This window comes from Drosophila santomea, chromosome X (assembly GCF_016746245.2).
Source record: "Drosophila santomea strain STO CAGO 1482 chromosome X, Prin_Dsan_1.1, whole genome shotgun sequence".
Classification (NCBI taxonomy): domain Eukaryota; kingdom Metazoa; phylum Arthropoda; class Insecta; order Diptera; family Drosophilidae; genus Drosophila; species Drosophila santomea.
This window is the reverse complement of record NC_053021.2, coordinates 16,772,373-16,780,399: the sequence shown is the minus strand read 5'-3', so window position 1 is coordinate 16,780,399 and position 8,027 is coordinate 16,772,373. Positions and strand designations below refer to the sequence as shown.

Genomic DNA, 8,027 nt, shown 5'->3' with positions numbered 1-8,027 from the left:
AAAAAAAAAAAAGAAAAAAAAATTTGGAATAAATGTGTTCAGCAAAAGAAATGTTATTATATGTTTAAATAAATTACAGTTAATTCGAAATGAACAAAAAATTTAATGTAATTAAATTAAAGCTAAGTACACAAGTAAAATTCTAAACAATTTCAAATTGTACATAAACAGCATATACATATACAGATACATTTAGCATGTAGCATATCTAGCATATCTAAAACATATGCATATGCTGCATCCGAATTACAAGCTAGCTAATCGCAGACTAAGCGCAGACTAAAATATGAAAAACTTAAACCTTGAACATACCAAAGACACTCGAGCATGAGAAACTGAATGAACAGTGAGAAGATTAGGAAAACGGAACCCCATGCTGATCCAATCCGATCCGAACCCACAATAAAGAAGCGATATCAAAGCAAATAAATTGAGAAAAGCGTTTTCGAACCGTTTTTTATTTCGCACAGTCCCCTGTGCCCTCCACCACCCTAAGTTCCCCCTTGTAAATAGTAAAATAAAAGAAAACTCGCTATTCGAATTATCCGACTCATTCCATACTTGTATGTACCTATATATTTTCTGGTATTTGTATTTTGGCCTTAGATCCGTAGTTAGTCGAATCGAAATGGAATCGGAAACGATACCGGAAACCGGAAACCAAAAACCGTATCCCTTTCGATCTAGGATCTAGTCTGAAGCAAAAACGCTAGTTCTGTATTCTTAGTTCGTATTGTAATTGTATTAGCTGGCGCTCAAAAAACCAAATGTAATGAAAAGTTCTAAATTGTAAATACGTATTTGATTTCGTTTCGTAACGTACGAGTATCTTGTGTGGGCTCAACCTAAGTTTCGTCTTTGGCATATCAATCACTCCCAGCTGCAGTTGAGTTTTTCGATCAGTAATCAGTAATCAGATATCAGTCAATCAGTCGATCAATGCTAACCGATTAGATACACCCACATACATATATACTGCATACTAGCACATACACACACACACAAACACTCACGTACATGATTTAGGAGCTGAAAGCGCACTTCTTTCGGTTTTCTTATTACTTTCATATGCTTGAACTATGCTCTACTCAACTCTACGCTCTACTTAAATCAACTCTAGTCTAGCCTACTTTAATCCAAAGCGAAATGCATTAAACGAAATCGAAAAACATTAGGCGATATATTAGTGAATAGAATCGCAGGAGAACAAGAACAAGATGATGATAATGATGATGATGATGAAGAAGCAAACATATCGTTGTAAAGCAAGAACTAAGTTATGAATACCACGAATAACTCAAAAGGAAAAGTCTAACTTATGATGCATAATTATTTTCGAATATAACACTAACACGCCACAACAAAGATTCGACTTCTCCAGTTTAATTCCAACCAAAAACAATCTTTTCAAGTTTTCCATTAAATTTAATTGCAAACCTAACAAAAAAAAAATCTTAACACGCATACGTAAACAAAAAGGAATATTTATATAAAAATAATGAAAACCATTTTGATTGTACGGACTATAATGAAACAACACACATTTACCATATGCTATGTACGAGTAAATCAAAACATAAACCAACAAAAAGAAACCAAAAAAAAAAAATAAATAAATCTTTCAAAATCTTCTCAATGCTTCAAGAACAAACAAAAAGAAAGAAAATTTCTATTAAGGACAAAGACTGCAAATAGAGATTTAAAAAAAAAACGTACACTTAAAAAGCAAATGCAAATGAAAAAACATTTAAATTAATTGATTTTCAATTCTAATTTGGCCTTGATTCAACCTACCAGGAAATAAGTTTAGGTTTAGTTAGAAGTTCAAGAGACAACACCGCACACCAGCATACAATACAATACCATACAATACCAAACCGGACCGGACCGGACAGAACTGAATCGAATCGAACTTTCAATTTGAAGAACTCCACCCGAACCGCAGTCATTTAGCATCAGCAATAGCATAATTTTTGAATAATAATAATAGCAATCATGCAGAACCAAAGAACAAGACCCAGTCACTAATAAGGATATCAAAGCAGATAATAACATACATACATACGTACTTATAATACAAACTTGATTCGAACACGAAAAACAGTCGCAATAATCTCCATTGACAAAAAATCTAGTATTACGCCCGATAAGATATTACAAAGCAAAAACGAAAACGAAAACCGAAACCGAAACTCACACACAGAAATTAAACTAAAAGAAACAAAAGAACGCATAATGAAAACAAAAGAAAACGAAACAAAACAAAACAAAAATGGAAATGTTGTTAAGATTAAAAATGAAATGTTTTATAATCGTTATTCAATAAAAATAAAAAATAAATCAATTTCCAAGAAATCATTAACCAATAAACGCAAGCAATGGCGCAATTCGAATTCATTCGAACAATTCTAGCTGTAATCTACCACCATCTCTATCGATATACCAATCTATCGATCTACCAATCTATCGATTCCTAGGCAATAACCCAACCAACTTGTCCCAAAAGCCCCATTTTGATACATTTTAGACTAGCTGGTAGTATTTGCTTTGTGTTCGTACTTCTAACTAATTAATTTATTTTGGGTAGGCCTATTCGCAAGGGATGGCATTAGATCTAGTTAGTCACTACGTTATTCCTACAGTTATCGTAATTATCGTAATCATAAGCCTTGGCGCTAGTTACCTAGATCTAAGTCCAGACCCTTCGTTCCGAAGAGGGGGGCTTGGCACCTCCCCCTTTTCTTGTCGAACACGCAGACAGACAACCCCATACACACATACCCGAGTCATTAACCATTACAACCCACAGTAAATATACTATATATACATATATATATATGCCATGCCAGTAGCACATTCCATTGCAGACATCTCCTAGCGTAGTTTAGATCTCTTGCCCACCCTCCCCCACAACCTCCCCCCAAAAGAAATGCATACACATATCTCCGTGAGCACACACTATATCGCAGATATAGCGATAAATCGAGTGAGAAAAGTAACAAGAGTACACTTAAAAAAGAATACCCACACAACTTACTGAAAATCTTGGAAAGTTGAAGTCCAAACAGGTTAAATCCGGCCCCGGCAGTCAAAGCGATGCTAGTGATAATCCAGCGAACGGTGAGTTTGAAAACCCTCGAGAAAACCCCTCCCCAAAACCCCCGGTTATCCTATATCTATGTCTCCGTCTCGTTAACAATGCCCTCTGATATGAATATATATTTTATACTATATAAATTCTCTCGCTCCCCAAGAAAAACAAAAAAACGCCAAGTCTCAGTCGGTTTTCCCATATATGTATCTCTCTCTCTCTATATATATATGTATCTATCTATATTATGTTTTGACTTTGACTAATCGTATTCGTTTTGATTTTATTTTTATTTCTTTTATGCGTATGAATCTTCATTTTGATTTTGCCTATGCCCCCGGATCTGCGCTACATGCCACTCTCGATTTACGTATTAAGCATTGACCATATTATTGATAATAATCGTATATGGAATATTTTGTAAACTTTTGCTTACGTTCTCCCCCCTGCGCCGAATGTAAAACTGTAAGAATCGCTTCAGCGCTCAGCCGCCTGCACCTGCTCAGCCGACGCTCCTGCGCTATCCTGCTATACCGTAACCGTTATCGTAGCCGTTACCGTTACCGTTACCGTTATCGCTATATCATTAACGCTATCGCAACCAGAAATGCCAGCAGCAGCAGCAGCAACTGCAGCAGCAGCATCTGCCGCAGCAACATCATCAGCGTCTAGAACAACAACGAACAACTAGGAAGATCTAACAGCCCTCTCAAAATGCTGAGGCTGTGCGGCTCCTGCTTCTGCTCCTAAGTCCCGTTTCCCTGTGCTTCCCGATTCCGGTGCATGTGCAATCAGTTGCTGTATCCAATCGAAATCGAATAGCAATCCAGCAATCGAAAATCGATATTGAGATCGCGACAGTACCAGAATCAGATCGCGTCAAGCGCAATCTGCCAGCAAATTCAAATCCAAGCAAAGCAAATCAAAGCAAACCAAAAGCAAAAGCAAAGCAATCCCAAATCAAAAGCAAACAAAAAAACAAACTGCAAAAAAGCAAGAAATATACACAACGGCGCACGCTTAGCACATTTGCATAAAAATACAACTTACTTGCTACCTACCTACCTATCTACCTATCCACAGCCAACACACCCAAACTACACCCAACACACTCAAACACACACACACAGATACCAACACACACAGGAATGCATACACCAACTAAGGAGTTAAAACGAAACTTTTTTGGCTTTTCTACTCACTTTGAACACGTTTTTTCTCTCGCTTTGATTTTGATTTCGTTCTCGAGTACTCGAATGAGCATTATATCAGCAACTACTCTTTGCCTAATTACGATCGCTTAACTATACCTAATCTCTATGTTACGAACCCATCAAAAAGAACACGTCCCAATTTAAAAAAAACACACACACATACCCACTGCTGCTTGGCAATTCGGCTGCTTTGGTCGGGAGAATTGCCGAGCAGCTTTATCCATTCATCAGCCATTCGCGCCATGATCATCCTAAAAGAGAAAACAACAAATTTAAGCACACACACACACACAATCATGACACGCACAGACAATCGAAAGAAAAATTATGAAATCATGCACACAAAAGTACAGTCAGTTCAAAACATACAGTCAGACAGTCTAAACAGACGATCCAAACCAGTGGAGGCGGACAAGCTCCGTACGACGGCGACGAAGGAGAAGAATTAGACGAGATGAACCAAACGAAGAAGAAGCGAAAAAAGAAGAAGAACACGAAGTCCAGGCGCTCTAGCTATGTGTCTCCCTCCCACCTCCGCGCTCCACCGCTGTGTCAGTGTGTGTGTGTGCCGAAGCAGTCGGCGGATGGCTCCTTTTGCTATCCCTCACCGTTAACCGATCGCTGATCGCCGATCCCTGAACGAAGGATCGGCGAGGATCGGTTCGATTTGCTTTGGTTTTTCCACACATCTCTATCTATGTATATTCATTTTATGTCAAGTTTAACAGCGACGACGCCAAACGCCGGCACATTTTGTTTATTCAATTTGGCAATAAGTACGCTTCGGTTTTTTGTTAGCCAAATCAACCCGCAATCCACCCATCAATCTATATGTATAAGTATGCATAGTATGCCACCATGATTTTGTCATCTTGATTTTTGAAATTTATTTACGATTCCGACTTTGGTTTTGATTTAAGTTCATAGTTTTACCCACCACTCAGTTGGTTGTTGTAACCAATTTTGGTTGCCGCCAACGAATTGCTTTCGATGTTTGCATACAAATACTTATACGAATACCATTAACCAGAACAATAACAATAACAATACCACCCCTATACCTATATATACCAATACCTAGTTAAGCTTATAGTTTTGACTTTTGCTTTCCCCTGAGTTGAGTTATCGCTTTCCCACCCGCCTTCCCCATCCACGGATACTTACTCGAACGTCTCCAGCCAACCATTTGTAAACCCAACTTGTATCGCTTCGTTTAAGTAACCCATATGTATTTGTTGTGACACGTTTTTCTTTTTTGCGTTTTTAACAAGATTTTAACACTTTAGTTGGGTCCGGAGCCAAGAGCTCGGGACCCCAAATCTAAGCCACTATCTAGAATAGTATATCGAATATATTAAAACTTATAACTCATTTCTACTTGTTTGTTTTTTTACCACCTGATTTACATACTGCGTTCTTCTTCTACGTTCTTCTTCATACCAATACCAAATCAAAAACCAACAAAACACACCAAATTCAATTGACTTTGAAACGAATTTGCATATTTAAACACGGATCGGATCGAATCGAAACGAAACGAAACGAATCGATTTAAATATACAAACCAATTCGAACTCGAACACACCCAACGACAATGACCATTGACAAACATGAATCGAATCCACAAATATTGCCATTAAACAAACGAATGCATTCAACAAAAATGCATCCAGGCCCGTCGGCTTCTGGGGCAAAATTGTCGGCTCTTTGTGCGTGATCGCTGGTGTGCTGACAATCGCACTGCCGGTACCGGTTATCGTCAGTAATTTCAATTACTTCTATCACCGCGAAACGGATCAGGAGGAGATGCAGAGCCAAAATTTCAACCACGTTACAAGTTGTTCATATTTACCTGGTGCACTAGGTACATACTACTACTACTAGCGGTTAAGAAAATCCCTAAAATAAAAAAAAATAAAAAAAAACAAATAAATCCCCTATCCTTGAATCCCGCCCACTCTGAGCAACCCGTATAATTTCCCCTCGCTAATCGTTGTATCTGATCCACGACCCCGGATATAGGTCAACATTTGAAGAAATCCTCACTCTCCGAATCGTCGTCGGACATCATGGATTTGGATGATGGCATTGATGCAACCACGCCAGGTCTGACTGATCACACGGGCCGCCACATGGTGCCATTTCTCAGGACGCAGCAGTCATTCGAGAAGCAGCAGCTCCAGCTTCAGCTGCAGCTGCAACAGCAGTCGCCACATGGCCAGCAGATGACGCAGCAGCAGCTGGGCCAGAACGGCTTAAGGAGCACAAATAGTTTACAGTTAAGGCACAATAACGCGATGGCCGTCAGTATTGAGACCGACGTCTGACTACTAGGTGAGTATTGCTTGGCGTAAGTATAATCAATGCCCCTCGTTGGGCGCCAAATAATTCTGACTCATTAGCTCGGTCCCATGTTGGGCGCCAATAACTTTTGACATTTGAAAACTTTCATAAAATAGTACTACTTATGGTAAAATAATAAAATTTAATTAGATATCGAAATATAGTCGTATACATATATCTTTCAATTAATGTATTATTTTTTTTTATAACTCTTATTATGATAATGCAATATGCTTGAATTTGTAGCACTAAGTCAAAAGTACTAAATATATTAAAGTAGCACATGCTTCTCCTTCAAAGTTATATCTTTATTGCAAATATAGTACATATTTCTAGGCAACAAGACATTTTTTGGTCACACTCTTTATCGTTCTCCTTTGAATCTATTTCGCAGTCAAACAAATGGAAAATGGACGAAATTTGCGCAGTGAAATGCTACGTTGGATGCCAGAAACGTCATCAAAAGCAGTCTAATTTAGAATTTTATTAATAAATACAATTAAATTATAATTATAATAATTAGTAAGCAACGTAGTTGTAAATTAAACAGCAAGTGTACACAGACACAACACACACACAAACACAGTGCCAGTTCACTAAGCTTGAATTAGAGTATTTGTAGACACCAAAAAGAGTCAAATATGGACTGGCCTTCAATAGGGATTTCCTTGTTTCTCCTTTCATTTTCCTTCTGGTAATCTAGACCCCGAAGAGACTCACACACACACACGTCCACACATACACACACACTCAAAGAAAAAACTCTACTTGATACCTATGTTCAAATTTAGCAATTAACAACTAACAATCGTTAACAACAACAAAACAAAACATAAAAAACCCAAAAAGGAGAAAAAAAAAACAAACAAAACTAAAATCTAATTATCTTAGTAGACTAATCTAATTGGAGTTTCTTCCTTTCTTTAGAAGCTAGCAAAACAAAGAACAACAACAACCAGACAAAAACAAACAACATACAATATCTGCTAATTTTATTTTCATCTTTAAATTATGCTCTATTAATTAAATATTAGTCAGAATATTAGTAAAACAAACTAAACCAAAAAAAAAAAAAATACCAAAACAGCAACAAGTAGCGGAAACAGAAAAGCTAAGGGCAAACTAAAGGCAAGGCAAAAAAGAAGAGGAATATGAAACGACGGGTAATCGTCGTTAAAACAGTGCTCGGTTGATATTTAATATCATTTAATATTTTAGATACCGATTTGTTTTCGGAACGTTTTCCTTGTATTAATTACCAATAATTTACTTGGAATTATTCGATTAATTATTACAGTCTATAAAATGGAAAGCCCTTAGCTTATATTGACAATTAAGCATTGTCCGATGATTCATTATCCTTTTCCTATAAAGGTCAT

General features: G+C 37.3%; 1 long non-coding RNA gene across 1 annotated transcript; it reads left to right on the top strand.

Moving 5' to 3' along the window:
- LOC120455762 lies at positions 1-3,716 on the top strand. Its single transcript, XR_005616764.1, has 2 exons — positions 1-3,120; positions 3,470-3,716. It is a non-coding gene; the product is annotated as an uncharacterized LOC120455762 (long non-coding RNA).
- Positions 3,717-8,027: the final 4,311 nt, after the last annotated feature.